This window comes from Pseudonaja textilis, chromosome 3 (genome assembly GCF_049901715.1).
Source record: "Pseudonaja textilis isolate UNSWEBS1 chromosome 3, rPseTex1.2, whole genome shotgun sequence".
Classification (NCBI taxonomy): Eukaryota; Metazoa; Chordata; class Lepidosauria; order Squamata; family Elapidae; genus Pseudonaja; species Pseudonaja textilis.
Window position 1 is genome coordinate 58,287,575 of NC_141992.1, and position 17,196 is coordinate 58,304,770.

The 17,196-nt window shown below is 39.6% G+C and overlaps 1 long non-coding RNA gene across 1 annotated transcript; it reads right to left on the reverse strand.

Annotated features, from left to right (window-relative positions):
* Positions 1-1,626: 1,626 nt before the first annotated feature.
* Positions 1,627-6,038, reverse strand: LOC148126130 (uncharacterized). The gene is made up of 3 exons (XR_015742566.1): positions 5,968-6,038; positions 4,712-4,815; positions 1,627-3,878 (listed from the first exon to the last, which is right to left on the reverse strand). It is a non-coding gene; the product is annotated as an uncharacterized LOC148126130 (long non-coding RNA).
* Between the last annotated feature and the right edge of the window lie 11,158 nt (positions 6,039-17,196).

Here is a 17,196-nt window from a genome sequence, read left to right on the forward strand (position 1 = left end):
GTGGTCAATGTCTGGAATACTCTACCTGACTCTGTGGTTTCTTCCCCAACCCCCCAAAACTTTAACCTTAGACTGTCTACTATTGACCTCACCCCTTTCCTAAGAGGTCTGTAGGGTGTTTGCATAAGCACACCAACGTGCCTACCATCCCTGTCCTATTGTTTCTTTTTTATTTTTATTTCTTTTATTTTTCTTATATGTACCCATTTCATGTATCCATAACTATGTTTATATTTATACCTGTTATCTTATAATTGCTTGACAAAATAAATAAATAAATAAATACTTAAACTCAACTTTAGAATAAATATAAATTCTATATTCAGTTTGAGCTTCCATATGCAAAATCATTCATAAAAAACTATGCCTTGAGCTATTCATATCAAGTTTCATAGCAATTATATTTGCTTATCCCCTAAGCTATTTTAGGAGGACCCATAACTGTCTATCCAAGTTAGTAGGGGCTCAACCTATAGCCATATATTAATTGTAACATGATTAAAGAAAGTGATCTATCCCTATTTCAATTTTGATGAATCTCACTTGAAGAAGATTGTCACAATGTGACACCTGGAACAGTGTTCTCAAATGTGGATTGAACATAGTAAAATTAATTCATGGACTCAGTTAGATTCCCTGGATGTGAAATGTTGTGTGCTCAGCATTTTTAACTGCAGGAGGGATGAATTCAGTTCACTTTATGTAAAAGTAGCTGATAGTTCATTTGCCCATTTGGGGAAACATAAGATATTAAAGCATTCCCTTCCTTGGAACTTGATATAAAGGGATTTAATGTGACAAATGCCACCCCCAGCTATAGACTCTGTCCCCATGATTATTCCAGATAAGCTTTCTGTCCCTTTTGCAAATGCCCTAGTCTTGCTTTTATTAAGTTTATTCCATTGCAAATGGTCCTTTCAAAAGAAAACCAGGGTATAATATTTATGTTTTTTTTAAACTATCAGATTTAAAAGGCTGCCAGACTTCATAATGATTCTGGGTGGCATACAACACTTAAAACCAGCACAAAACAATACAATCAAGAAAAATATACAATTCATATCAAGAAATCTATATACCACTAAAACTCTTTTCCTTATCTGTTTTTTTTATACCCTCAAGTTAGCTCAAACAGTGCATTATACTACAACAATTTTTGAACCATGTTATCAAAAATCTGCTTGCATAAAGAATGTATAAAAAATCTGGGACCTATTTCTGTGGAACTGAAATTTCTACAATGTTCAGACCAGGTTTATTTTCAAAGTTGTAACTGTTGCAGCGTCCCCACAGTGATGCGATAGTGATTTCCAATCCTCTCTATCAGCTTCCCGTAAGCACAGTCAGAAACTGGCTCCTATTTCCATTGGATTTTTTTTTTTTGCCCACTTGTGGTCATTCTGTTTATCTGTTTAGATAAGTGAATATTGACATTAGGGACATTTGTTTGCCACTACAATTCTTTTTCTATCTGTGACAAATATTCTTATTAGATGATTCCAGGATCATCCAGCATCGGGGTAAAAAAAAAATTGTGGGTAGCTTAAAATTTAATATTCTTTCTGGTTACATTATACTGCATTACTTTTCTTTCAAAGGATGACAGAACAAGTCACAGGGTTGTCTTTTTTTTTGTAAATTTTATTTGAGTTTTCACAAAGAGAAAAATATACAAATAAAACATCTTTTTTGAAAGTAGCGTAATCCCGAGTTACATTTCTTCATACAGACACAAATTCAGGTTCATGCTCATTTTTATATTCTGTTCCATATCTTATTACTATTTACATTTTCTGCATAGCTTCTCCCCTCTTTTAATTTTCTCAATTTTATTTTAATTATCTCGTCTCAATTCAAATCATTGTAGTTATATTTTTTGTCTGTCCTGTTTCAATTATCTATTATCTTTTCTCATTAAACAAAATTTCTCCTGTAGTTACTGATTGAGTATGATGCCTTTATATCTTTCCCCTAAAGTTATAACATTCAATATCATACATAACTTCCATTCGGATTCTGCTTGGTACATTCTTAAAATACACACTATATTCTTAAAAAAAGAAAAAATGATAAATGTATATAATTAAAACAACATTCCATTCCAGTTCAATTCTATCATTAATATTAATATTCATTAAAGTCTTAACATCTTTAACATTACTTTTCAATTAAATATCATACTTCTATGGGAACAATTATAAGCTTTCCATAGTTAATTCCCCCCCTTCCTTATATTTTATAAAACATTAACTAATTAAAATGTTCCCGTTCCTTCCTAATTCAATTTTCTCATTTATTTTATTTCACTTATTTTATTCACAAACATTTCACTAAATTACACTAACTATTTTATCTCTCATTTTAATCATACATTGTTTCCAATTTTCTAAAGTTATTTCTATTACTAATATAACAATACAAACTTATGTAGAATCTTTACAGAATCCCTTTTTCAGTTAGATTTTCACTCATTATCTCTAAATAGGTCCTGTTTGTCTATATCTTGCTTCGGTCTTTTGTAACTTCTTTTCCTTTCCTTCTTCCCTCTCTTCTACTCTCTCCCTTTTTTACCCCCTTGTCTCTCTTCCTCTATTTCTCTCTTCTGTATTCCCCTTTTCTGTTGCTTTCCAGTACTATACTTATTTTTCGAATTATTTTTCTTTTCTTTGGTTGTTTTTTTAAGTCCCAAATTCTCCATTTTCTTTCCCCTCCTTCCTTTCTCTTCCCCACATAAAATTACTTGTTCATTAAAGATGGCCTCTTCTTTGTCCCAGTCTTCTTGTTCTGCAGCCGCCTCCCATTGTTTCTCATAGTTCCAAATCTCCACCTCTAAGAATTGAAAAACGAAGCCAAAAGAACCCTTCCCTTCTTGTGCATCTTCTTTGTACTTTTTAAGTTCCATTTTCAATTCATCCAGAAGTGGTGCCATTGTATAAATTTTTAAACAACCACCCGATTGATTTTAGTCATTCAAATATAATAACCAAGAATCCAAAGATCACCAAATAATCCAAATACACACAAGCTGTCTCTTTTTGCTCTTTTTTTTTCACTTTCTCTTCCTGGGGTTGCTATTTAGTTACAAAGTTTCAGTTAAAATGTATCTTTTAGAAGTCTTGTTGAAGTTTTACTGTAGATTCTTTTTAATTCCAGGCAGTCTTCTCCCTCTTTCAGATCCTGCCCTTATTCTTTTTCTCTCCCTTCCTGCTTATGAAAAAGAAAGTTTTTAATGTCCAGAAATCTTTATTATCCCTTTGGCATTTTGTTTTATTTTCAGCTTAATTGCCTATTGATGTCAAAGCAGATTTTTCCGATTTCTTATTTAAGTCTCTTAGTTGTCAGTATAGGGAAGGAGAGAGAAGAAAAAAAAAAGCCAGACCTTTTCCTTTTCACTTTCCTTCACTGCTTCCAACTCTTCTTTGGGAGTGATGTTATTTTTTATAAGTTTAAATTCCAGGGTACCTTAGTTGTTGCTTTTACAATTTAACCCGGTCAGCCAAAACTTTCACTTCTTATCTTCCTCCTGCACATTCTTTTCCAGTCGAGTTCTTCTTTGTGGTGGCCATTTCTGACCACCACTGCAACCGCCTTCAGGAAAGGGAGTAATGGCCAGCTGAGGAGGAGAGATGCGGCTCTCCTTGACCCTGCTGGCGGTCTCCCCCCTCTTCACCAACCTCTATGGGTTGGCTTAGCCCCGAAACCAGCTGGCTCGGGGCACTCCAGTGGCGAGCCCAGACAGAAACCATGCACGATAGCAGATTTCTGTCTGTCGCTGAAGAGGCTTCAAATGGAAGTCAAGTCACAGGGTTGTCTTATAAAATATATAAATTAGATATATGTGATCCTGTAAAAGTTCGCCACTCACTCTAAACCTAGACCTGAGGAAAAAAAAACATGTTTTAAAAGATAGGTTAATCAAGGTTAGGGTAGGGGTTATTAAAGCTCTATTCTGTAGAAGCGTAGAAAGGATGCATCCTTGTTTTTATTCCCCTTGTAGTTGGTAATGCTTTTGACAGATTTCCTGCTATACTGCAACTTATTTTAAAGTTGTCATCAACATGTAAAACTAGAGATAACAGATTTTTGTTAAGAGCACGAGAAGCCTGCTTGAAATCCACTGACATGCTGCAAATTGAGTTGATTTACAAGTTGTGATATATTTTTCCAGCACATAATGTAGTATTTGACACTGGACCATTAAGGACAGGCAGTCTGTAAACCATGCTTGTTCATCTGTAAAGATATTCTCCAAGTCCATTCATGACTACAGGCCACAATTGAATCAGAAACCCAAATATTTATTTTGGTGCTTGTGTAGATAACATACTTTCAACTTCTATTGAGAAAAGGCACACGATTAATTCATAGTTAAGAGGCACTTCAAAAATGTTACAAGTATAACCCCAGCTGTTATATAATGTGGATTAGGTGTCCACTGTTTGAATCTGACTCTCATGGTATGTTTAAGTTCATGACCCCAAAGAAAACTTTATAAAAACAAAAAACAAAGCATTGTATTGATATATAGCATTACATCAAGTTCATTAGAATTAGCAGCTTTCCTTGTCAACCGAGCATGAGCTTCACAGAACATAGTACAATAGATCAAAAACTTTTATGGATTCAAATGCTTTGTGGTTTTAGCTGGCCACCCACAATCAAGCCTTGCCTCCCACTGAGAAGAGCTTTGCATGTGGGCTGCTACTCTTACCCAGAATACTCTTCACCTTTCTCATGCTCCGGAGAAAACAGTCATGCTTCTTCTCAATCAAAGTGGGGTCAGTTTTCCAATTCTGTTACAACACCACACCAGTCCTGTTACAACGCAGATTAAAAATGGGATGTACACAAAGATGTAAACATGAAACGAAGTAGTACAAGACATAATATTAAGATGGAAAATTACAAATAAGACTGAATGTAAAAAGTACAATGGTAATCTTTGAGCCTAAAGCCAGCCAGTTTCCAGATAGGCTGTTCCCTCAAGGACTATAAGGAGAAAAAGTTTGCAGAGTGTCATTGTAGAAAAAAGATACAAATGAGTTAGTGCAGGGGTGTCAGACTCAAGGCCTCGGGTGGGCGGAACCAGCCCATGGGATGCTTAGATCCGGCCTGCAGGGACACTCTGGAAAGACTGGCCCATGGTGCCTCTGCCAGTGAGGGCCATGTGTGGCCAATCTGAGCTCTGTTTTTGTTGGCAGAGGGTTGCAGGAAGCCGTTGTGGGAATTGCAGCCATAGCAGGGGGTGACAGTCGCAGCTGAAAATGGAGCTCAGGAACCCGTTTTCGCTAGCAGAGTGATCAGACCACCACAGGCGTCTCCCGACATGAGTGATGTCATGCTAGCCACGCCCACCCTGGCCCCCTGAGGTCAAACACAACCCTGATGTGGCCCTCCAATGAAATTGAGTTTGACATCCCTGAGTTAGAGTGTGGGAGATTAATAATATTTAATTGCAGGTGAATTATCTGCAAAAATACCAAAATTAGTCCCTTTGGTTTCCAAAGAAAAGCCTAGCTCTCCTTTTTATTTTGAATTTGGCTGCTTTACAGATGACTTGTTCATCCTGTCCGCTGATGTTCAGCCCCACCCACATTTCCCACAGAAAATCAGATGGTGGGCGGGAAAGGGGATGGGAAGGAAAAATGTGTGTGTGTGTGTGTGTGTGTGTGTGTAAAGCTGCAGTTCAATTGGCTGCTGGTTTTGCCGCATTTGGTCTGCAGATTGCCAGCCATGCATTAGAATTAAGAATTGGTTGCTACTAGATTTCTGCTCAGCTGAATCACCTTTGGGATGAGGGTTTGGAACAGAAAATGGCTGTTTTGCCCTCCAGCTCTTCTGCTGTAAGGGCTCTTGGCTAACATTACAAAATCAAATATGTTCTTCCGTACATGATGAAGTCATTACTAAGAGTGATTTAGGAGAATTTTAAAGCTATAAACTCGGAACTCTTTGCATTGAGCTTACATAACCGTAAGGAGCTACTGGATTCTTTCTGCTGCCCTCTGTTGGTTGGGGATAACACAGCTAATGTTCTCTTGAAACAGAAAACGGATATTAAGCAAACATTCTTGAATTGTAGCTTCCCCTGGATGAAAAGAGTATATTGAAGCTCCCCAAATTATATGCCTCTATGGATCATATCTACTCAGGGGATGCTTGCATTTATCATTTTAAATTGCTCCTGTCCTGTCCTCATACAGGTTTCACCCTAAAACAGCTAAATGAAATCCCGAAAGGCTGAGAGACTATGACAATAGATTGCAAAGTATTTGATTCAGACAGCAAATTATGGGTAGATCTTTCTCGACACACACACACACACACACACACACACACACACACACACACACACACACACACACACACACACACACACAGTAAATTTGCATATGCAAAGTAAAAGTGTCAAAATGCACATAACAGCAAATACAACCAATTTTGGGGGGAAAAATCATTCCTTATGGGTCTAATGTCTTTTACTTTACTCTTTTATATATACTGCATATATCTTTCTCATGAATTAATTCTGTTAATATGTCGGCGGTACCTTTTGCCTTCTAAACAGAAAGTTGTTGGTTCAAAACTCAGCAGATTTTTTTAACCCCCCCGGTGCTCTTTCTCTTTTTATAAGTCCACCACTGTATCACTTCATCATGTTTCTAGTTAATGGAAATTAGCCAACCTATGTATTATTTGGCAACCCCTTCTGTTTCAAAGCACCATAAAAGAATGATGAAACAATGCAGGATGGGACTTTCCCCCTCTTAAATACAGAAAGAGAGCGAACGAGAACAAAAAGAAAAAGAAGGGATGCTCAGGGGTGTTTAATGCTGAGAGGCACTATGCACAGTAGGCAATCCAAGTGCAGAGATTGCCCAGAACAGAGGAAGGTTCAGCAGAGAAATTAAACACAGTGTTTGAGCTACCTCAAGAACAAAAACACCAGTTGGAGATGGCATTGGTGATGGGCTGGGGTTACATGAGAGGATGGTGACTCTTCCAGCCCTCCAGAAAAGGTTGGGTGTGTGTGTGTGTGTGTCTGTGCTTGTGATAGGACAACCTGGCAGTGCAGATTTCCCCACAGATACACAATATGTTCTCTCCCCAGTAAAAAAGAATATCAGATTTTTCTTTCTCTGTTTCTTGGTCTCTAACTCAGGCCAGTCCCATAGCTTCTTCCCTTGAGAGCAACACGATTCACTTCATTAGTACATCATACAGGCACCAGCTCCATTCTTAAAAAGTAAAAGAGCAAGAGTGAGTAAAGGCTTAGTTAAAAAAAAAAAAGATCCTTTGATAAGCTGTGTTTGGGAAATCCCTGCTTGAAGGAAGTGCAGGTGCTTGTGAAGATTGGTCCTGAGGTTTCAGCTTATCCCAATCCAGCACCATCCAGAATGGGCCCAAAGTACAAAACAAACCTTATGGGCTATAAGGTAGAACAGCAGAGGTAAATACAATCACAAGCATGGAGATATAGTTCAACATAGTACACTGCTATAGTAATGATTTACATACCATGGTAGATGACCTGGGGAATAGGACTGAATCTATGGTTTAGAGCAGGGGTCGCCAAACATTTGGACTTCAGGGACCACCAAACTCATAATTTTAAATCCCACGGACCAGAGACCCTGGGAAAATCCCCCCAAAAGTCTGCGGGAAAATTTCCCACCCCGTTTTTTCCTACCAATCAATCATTCTTTATTTGGGATCGCAGGATGCTCTCTCCAGCTCCGTTCTCAAGGGGTGGGGGGGAAGAGACCTTTGGCTTCATGCAAGGAAAGCAGCAGAAGCAGCAGAAGTCTTTCTTTCTCTCCCACAAACTCTGCCAGAAATGAGTCTTTGCCAGTACAGCCTTTTGGAACAGAATGCCTTGCAGGATCCCAAAGACTCATTTCTGGTGGAGTTTGGGAGAGAGAAAGAAAGACTTTTGCTGCTTTCCTTGCATGCAGCCAAAAGCAGAAGAAGAAAGAAGCAGAAAGTAGCAGCCCGGTGGCCAGATGAGGTGTGTGGGGTAAGTGAGGCAAGTTCCCCCCTCCTCTCTTTCCCCCTCCCCTCACTACCTTGTGTTGTTCACAATGCAAATGACACAAGCCTTGTGTTCCTGTGGTCCATGTAGGCGGTGCACCCTTGTGTTCCTGCACAGCCTGGATTAATTGCTTTGGGGATGACATTTCTCTGAAGACTACCAAAATTTTCTTGCAGACCACCAATAGTCCCAGGCCCACTAGTTGGTGACCACTGGTTTAGAGCAGCAGTCCCCAACCTTTGGTACCTGAGACCGGATTCAGAGACCCCCCCCCTTTCTTTTCATAGAAAAGTAGCAATGGTGGGAGGTGATGGTTTCACGCCCTACCTAAAACCCACAAATGTGCAGATGAAGCTTCACTTGCTTGTGCAGCCCAGTTCCTAACAAGCTGTAGATCAGTACCAGTCCCTAGTTTGGGGTTTGGGGTTTGGGGACCCTTTGGTTTAGACTAGATGCTCTGTGTCCCTCTTTCCTTAGAATTTATGAAGCAATTACATAAAGTCATTTGTACATGGCAAACTCCAATCAGGGGGATATTGATTGAAGTCATCTAAGATTGATTGAAGTCATATGAGACGGGATTATTACTTTAAAATGAAGATGAAGATAGACTGGGAGACAGAGAAGAGAAAGAAGTACAAGAACTAAATAGAATAGAATAGAATAGAACAGAATAGTAGAATAGAAAAGAATAGAATAGAATAGAAAAGAACAGAAAAGAAAAGAACAGAACAGAATAGAAAAGAATAGAATAGAATAGAAAAGCAAAGGAATAGAATAGAATAGAATAGAATAGAATAGAATAGAATAGAATAGAATAGAATAGAATAGAATAGAGTAACAGAGTTGGAAGGGACCTTGGAGGTCCTCTCGTCCAACCCCCTGCTCAGTCAGGAAACTACACTATTTCAGACAAATGGTTGTCCAATCTCTTCTGAAAAACTTCCAGTGTTGGAGCATTCACAACTTCTGGAGGCAAGTTGTTCCACTGATTAATTGTTCTCACTGTCAGGAACTTTCTCCTTCGTTCTAGGTTGCTTCTCTCTTGATTACTTTCCACCCATTGCTTCTTGTCCTGCCCTCAGGTGCTTTGGAGAATAGCTTGACTCCCTCTTCTTTGTGGCAGCAAAGAAGAAGAATGAATTCAAATGATAAGACACCTGAGGTCTGCTCTGAATATTACTAGTTAATTCAGTTGGCTTTCTTTCCAATTTTTGCAATAGATTGACTTGTCTCAGTATTGTATTCAGTATTTTAGGAGCAGCTGGGCTGGGCAGCATGCCATTTATAAACTTAAGGACAGCTGATGGCAGATGTATTTATTGTAAACATGATAGCCCTGGTGACAATGACAGCATGCTTAGACCGTACAATAGAACTGCTACCCACATTTTCAAGTAACTCAGCAATCAAAATGTGTCCTTGCAGCTTTCGGGTATAAGATGTCAGATTTTATGAGATTTCACACCATGTTCTAAGCACGGTGTGCTTTCTGACAATATCTGAAAAGCCATTTATTTTTGAACCCTGAGCTTCTACTTAAATCAAAGAGATGATTAATCAAATGAATATATACTCAGTTTGGATGTAATTCAAGACTCTTCCATGATAATTAATAGATGAATCATTTGAGCAGCTTTTAAAATCTATAATAATTGAGGGAGCATCTGGCTGCAGATCAAAGCAAAGGAACAAGATTCACCAACACATTTTGCCATATCATTATTTAAAAAGCATACTACTTCAGAATGACTTTTTACAAACGCAAATAATTATTTGTTTGTAATTCATACACTGTAAGGTTTTTCAAGGCTTTCCCGACTGCGTGAATGTTGCAATACAGCTTTTAAATATGAAAGCAATGATTCTCAGAGTTTGAACTCATTCCAGAATAGTACAAGTATAGTTTGGGGGGTTTGCTGGGATCGGCGGGCCTTTAATTAGCCTCTCTTGATTTAAAAGGATATGAAGAACTGCAATGCATGAGGCAATGCAGGATATAATGTATAGGCCCTTCGTAATGACTGGGAAGCAGCAGCAGTCAACTAAGATCGATGGAGCCAAATACATGGAAACTTCAACCTTACAGGATGACGGAGAACGAGAAGATCAGGAGTCAGCAGCTGATGACTTCGGTTTTTATATCCTGCCCTTTTTTCACCTCCTGCTGAGCTGCTTTCCCAGCAAAGGAAAGAAAAAGAAAGAAGGGAGGGAGAAAACAACCCACCCAGCCATCCAACCCCATGAACGTTTTTTCCAGATCGGGGGCCGATGGCCCCATCTGTTGACATAGCAATAATTTTTAATGAGAAATTTTTAGTATTTGTGTGGGAGAAGAGAGCATTGTGTACACAGATGCAGTGCTGGCCACCATGGTGAGGAGCTGAACCGCTCCCTCACCTCCCTTAAGCCCGGGGTTCGGAGTCCCAAAACAGATTCCTTTCAGGCAAAGGAAAAACATTTAGGCCTGCTCACCTTTGAACTGAATGCAACGATGTTTACCTTGGCAAGACAAAGTGGCAGTTTTACAGATATTAAATACAGTCCTGAGGGGAAACTGGAGGCTGTCCGAAATTTTAATCTCCCAATTTAGTCAGTCCAAGAAATTAGCTAAAGGGAAAATTAAAATGCCACCACTGCCACTACAAAATAGGCCCTGGTTGAAATCAAGGGTCAAGAGAGTTAGAAAGTCCAACAAAATCCAATATTACAAGCAATTACATATCAGAAATAATTTTAAAATTATTTGTAAAATCCTACAGATTAATGATCTCTGCTACTTTTCTTTGCATCCCCTGGGGGCTGGAGGCTAACACATATGAAGAACAATTGCGGGAATTGGGTAGGTCTAGATTAGTGAAAAGAAGGAGATGGGATGACATGATAGCAGGGTTCCAATATTTGAGGAGCTGCCATAAAGAAGAGGGAGTCAAGCTAGTCTCCAAAGCACAAGAAACAATGGATATAAATTAATCAAAGAGAGGAACAACCTGGAACTAAGGAGAAATTTCCCAATAGTGAGAATAATTAACCAGTGGGATGGCTTGCATCCAGAAGTTGTGGCTGTTCCATTGCTTGGAGGCTTTTAAGAAGAGACTGGATAGCCACTTGTCAGGAAAGGGAGAGGGTCTTTTGCTTGAGCATAGGGTTGGATTAGATCCCTCCCAATTCTGTTATTCTCTTATTCTTTTTAGGATTTTCCGCATCCCGACTACCTCAGCTAACCTCAGCTCCAGTAAATTCTCCAGCAGTTCCAAGGATCCACAGCCCTACAGATGCCATGGGCCATTCATCTTTTAATTTGATTTTGCCTGTCAGATAAAATTGCTGCAAACACAAGTTTAGCACATCTTGAATCAAGATAGTTTTTCTTCCCCCTGCTGAGCACCAGGGTTGTGTCTTTGGAAAGGGAGGGCAAGAGCAAAGGAGATGAGGAGGGTTCTGAACCAGGCCTCAAGAGTTCCTGCTGAGGCCAAGGCCCCGCTTACTGATTTCCAAGGATAGCAAAACAACGTACCCAAGGAAGAAACAAAGAAAAAATGGGTGGTGGATGTGGAAAAAGTTGTCCCTCCCCCGCTGCCCACACAGTTTGGCTGTGAGCACTAAGACTTCAGCAATGCTGTCAGAAGTCTCCCAGCAGGAGCAGAATTCATGTTGATTTTACAGGGAAGGTTGTTACCCGCGTTTCACTGTTGATTTATTGGGTTTTAACCAGCTCCTTATGGTGCACTATAAGGAGAGGGGAGGAGAAAAAAAGGAGAGAGTCAACTTGTCCTTCTCCAGGAGAACTGCTGACTCTTAGTAAAACGACAATTGGGATGATCATGACAAATAAGGCCAGGCACAGGGATGGTGTTTCAAGAGGCTGGGCTACAACTGAGGGAAAAGTTCTCTGCTGTACACCCGGCCTATTTGTTGGCCACCTGCCATGCTTGTTTAATATTTGTCAGAATTTATGAAGGCCGCAGCGAATGTAGAATAACAAACACTGTGTCCGAGGTTCCGCATGAAACTTCAACAAGCAAGGTGCTGCAGTTACACACTTGCTGCCAAACTGAAAGGGCACGGGGGTGGGTGGGTGGGGGGACAGGACGACTGGAATATAACTCTGTGAGTCATTTCATTCAGTTCCTTCAGGGGGACATTAGGAATGAGGGAGTATATGCAAAAAAAAAAAAAAAGCCCAATAGAATTTAAACAACCAAGGCAGGCCTGGGTTTGTTGCCATCTGCAGACTCCATTAGGCTGCCTTGATTGGCCTGTGTTAAACAAAGATCGGATAAGGTTTCAGACTTTTTTTTGTGGGAGTGGAGCTAAAATTTCAGACTGATGGTTTAGTCAGGTGTAAGCATGAAGTTTCCAATTTAGAGACATAAATCGAAAACTTTTTTTTTTTATTATTATCCTCCGTTTTACCCTGACACCGGGCTTCACCCCAGCTCCTTTTCAGAATTCAGACGATGTGTTTACATAGGCTGTGCCTTAATTGATTGGCATGCAATCTAATATGACACATAAAATACATCTTCTGTGAAAGATACTGTTCAGTATCTTCCAGACTTCATTATTGGAAGTTCTCAGTTGTTTGCCTTTGTGTTCCCTTTTTCAAAATTCTTTGGATTCCATCTATCTCCAGAAATGTGTGTTCCAAAATCAGACCAATCAACCATGACAAACTAAGACACACCTAATAAGTTGTTTCATAAAGAAGCAGCCTACCAAAGAAGCATGTAAAAGCAAGAAAGCAAAACGGACATTTTGAAGGGAAACATAGTGCAGACAGAGCAATTTTTCTAATTTGTGAGGTGTTTGTTACACAGAACAGTGTAGAAATATGTGTAGCTGATTGTGCTGGGCAAGAACAAGTATTCTGATGATAGTTAAGGGCTAGCGAGTGTATTATGGCATGTAACATTTGTGTGGACCATAATGTACCCTTTAAAATGTCACTAGATTTCTTTTGTTGATTTTATTCCAAACACTAGCCTTCTGAATATTATCTCTAGGGAAAATTCTACATTTAAAATGACATTGTTTAACAAAGCATTTTTCCAACTATTTATTTGTTTTCTCTCCTATGGTGAAAATATTTATTAAGATGCCTTCAGCTAATGTGCAAGTAGATAGCATAGAGCCAGATGGAAGTAATCCTTCAGTTTGCACCTCTATATTAATAGAATAGAATAGAATAGAATAGAATAGAATAGAATACTTTATTGGCCAAGTGTGATTGGACAAGGAATTTGTCTTGGTGTACTCTCAGTATACATAAAAGAAAAGATAAATTTGTCAAGAGTCAAGAATCATAACATACAACACTTAATGATAGTCATAGGGTACAATCAACAATCAAATCATACTAGGAAACAGTCAAGTGGGAGGGGATGGGTCATAAGGAGTGGTGAGAAGATTAACAGTAATAGTACTGTATACTTTGTAAATAGTTGAACAGTGTTGAGGGAATTATTTGTTTAGCAGAGGGATGGCTTTCGGGAAAAAAACGTTCTTGTGTCTAGTTGTTCTGGTGTGCAGTGCTCTATAATATCATTTTGAGGGAAGGAGTTGAAACAGTTTATGTCTGGGAAGTGAGGGGTTTCTAAATATTTTCACAGCCCTCTTTTTGACTTGTGCAGTATACAGGTCCTCAATTGAAGGCAGGTGGGTAGTAATTATTTTTTCTGCAGTCCTAATTATCCTCTGAAGTCTGTGTCTGTCCTGTTGGGTTGCAGAACCAAACCAGACAGTTATAGAGGTGCAGATGACAGACTCAATAATTCCTCTGTAGAAATGTATCAACAGCTCCTTGGGCAGTTTGAGCTTTCTGAGTTGGCGCAGAAAGAACATTCTTTGTTGTGCTTTTTTGATGATGTTTTTGATGTTAGGTGTCCATTTTCGGTCATGTGATATAGCAGAACCTAGAAATTTGAAGGTCTCTACTGTTGATACTGTGTTGTCTAGTTTAGACCTCAGATGAATTTAGGAGTAAATCATCAATTTAGGAGTAGCCTAAATTTAGTCTTATCTAATGTGACTTGGATAAATCACTTATCAATGATACGTCAATTTGGTACAGACAACTTTTTCGATTTTATTATTTAGTACTTCCACTGACCATCCAAACTTGATAGTTCTGCTAGATATTGATGATACCCTATTTTATATTTCCAAATAATAATAAAACCCAGGGTTTTTTTCCCATTAACTGGTAAATAACACTCTGATAGGAGGCAATGTGGAATCCTGTATGTAATATTAGTTGTCTAGTATAAGATACAAATTCTCAAAACTAGAACCTAATTAGACAGCCTAGAAAAAGAGATAAGATAAAGTTGTTACAAGTCATATTAATTATATCTTCATGTCCTTCAACTTGAATTTGGAGATGAATTATTGTCTAAATTAATAAAATGAGGGACCTTTTTATTTATTCAAACCTTTCACAAATCCAAATTTAAAATGGAAAGATGCACATGAAAATCATATAATGTCTTGGAGTCACTAAATTTGCCTTTCTAGTAAAATGTTATGCATGGTGTGTTTGTATATTTGCAAAACAGGATGACACAACTGGGAATTGAAACAGTTTCCCTCATGTTCATGTTTGAAGGATCAGAGAGGTTTAAGGGGCAAAATAAGTTGTTAAGTTATGCAGAGGCTTAGCAGACCTATTTGGCCATTAATTTGTTTAAAAATTGTTAAAATTATGCTGTCAGCAATTGGAATTTTGCTAGTGAATTTCAGCTGGAGAGGCTTTAGGGTTTCTATTCCCACTATCCAGGGAAGGTTACCAGCCTCACCCGCAGAATGAAAAAGCAACCACAGGAAATTGAGTTTTGGCGAAAGAAGTGTGTAAATTACACAACTTTCTACTTCAAGCTACTATCAGGACATTATGTTACTGATACCGTGTTTGTCACAAAATAAGGCCAGGCCTTTTTTTTTTTTGACCCCCACAAAATGGCCAGGCCATCTTTTTGGGGGTGACTTAATTCCCCCCCTTGCATCCTTGGGCGGGCAGGCGGTGACGGCTTGGATGTTGACCTTGGCATTGGTGGGGCACTTCGTATTGGGAGACCTTCTGCCACCGTTGCTTTCCCTTCTCCCTGTGCTGCCATGGCGTTTAGAACAACACTGCGGCATTTGGCACAGCCACACGTGGCCAGCCAGGGTTCCTCCCTGCAACTGGAGCCTGGCGGAGACACTCGGCTTCAGGCGCTCCTGTTGCCGCCCTCCCTTCGCCTTCGAAGGCAAAGCCAATTCTTTTAAAAACAATGCCCTACTACCAGTATGACAAAGACTCCCCTGCCCGAGAGGGCAGCCCAACCCCACATGGGGCCACAGCGCAGGATCGGCCCACCCTGGGAGAAGCGCCTAGCCGCCATCCCTGCCTGGTGTGGGCAGAGTGCGAAGAGCTTCTCCTGGGGCGCCCAGCACAGCTGACAGGCTAGCCCTCCTGTCCAGCAGCGGAGCTCTCACCAAGGCAGTGAGTGCCTCCCCGCCGGACCCTCTGCTCATCCCACCAGAGCCATGTCTCCGCCAGGCTCCGGTTGCAGGGAGGAGCCCTGGCTGGCCGTGCATGGCTGTGCCAAATGTCGCGGCATTGCTTTAAATGCCGCAGCAGCATGGGGAGAAGGGAAAGCAACAGTGGTGGAAGGTCTCCTGATACGAAGTGCCCCACCAACGCCAAAGTCAATGCAGGCAGCACCATATCCGGGTACGCAACAAAAGTACTTCCTAACGGCAAGGCCCCCCCATTCCTCTCCATTTCACATGTTTAATATAGGCTGCAATTTGGTGGGAGGGGCTTAATTTGATTTTATGCCTATAAAGCATGCTGGAACTTCCTATTGGGGGAGGCCGTATTGTTGGAGAAAAACGGTAGTATTCAAGTAATTGGAGTCAGTTATTAGTTCAATTTCCTTGTGTATCTGGGATGGTGTCTTCTTTCACCCAGCCAGCAAACATCTTGGGCCTCCTGATGATTATGGAAGGGATATAAAGCACGCGGTAAACCCAGAACCAAACTGTTGGAAATAAAACACGACAGGTTGTAATGGGGGGTTGTGCTGGCATTATGAACCCTTAAGATACACTGATCTTTTTCCTCATCTGACTCATGTCTGTGGAATTTCATCAGCAAAGAATCCGCTTCCACTGGCTCAGACATAAAGAGACACTATTTTTGTTTAATATTTCAACAAAGGGAAAAGGTTAGCAAGGGAATTAACATCCGTACAAGGACTGTTTTTCCATGGAGTTTACCCAGGGTAGCCAACACACAGCTAGCTACAGTGTATATTTGTCTTTTCTAAGGCTGAGTGGTTTCCGTATAGACTCTTGCCAACCACTCTGATGAAGCCCACAAAGCATGTTTTGCTGTGGGGAGAACTTGTACTCTTGACAGCAGCCAATGAAAGAGCAACACATATTGAAGTGCCTAATTTTGCATGTCTGGGTCAGAGCTACATCTATGAGTTTGATGTAAATTCCTTTTGGTCTTTTTAAAAATATATATATATTTCAAAGTCACTCAGATCCGAAATTCAATGTTGTAAGAGCCTGATCCCATAAACCATTTGATTTTTTCTTCAAGATTAATGCTGCAGAGTTCCTTAATTTTATTTTAAATCAAGGAATTATCCATCTTAAATGTGGAATGCACTTGAAAAGAATCCAGCTACATTTGACAGTGTGGACTATTTATATTCTAAAACATTACTTACTTCCTTTATAATATTGAATTATTTACTTAGAAATACTTTCATTCATTTAGTGTCCAAATTTTCTCAAGTGTTGGAACAATGGGTTAACTTCTCATCTCTGACACAGAAAGCAATATAATCTCTTTTTTCATCCCATTCTTTAAACATGTCTTTCTGACTACCTGGTTTTTATAAATAGCCACATAAATTATTAGGAAATGACTTTTATGAATTATTCACAGGGAACCAAAATCAGAGAGGATGCACACAAGATCTGTTTCTGACAACAAATATATTTGAGCAAGATATGTTTGGTCAACTGTATTCCAATAAATTAATTCCACAGCACTGACTGCTATTTCCTTGGAATCTTAATATTCTGATTATTATGGCATTTTTCTTTATGTCCTGTTGCCAGTTGGCTGCTATAGCTGATAGGCTTAAGCTGGCACTGCACAGGAA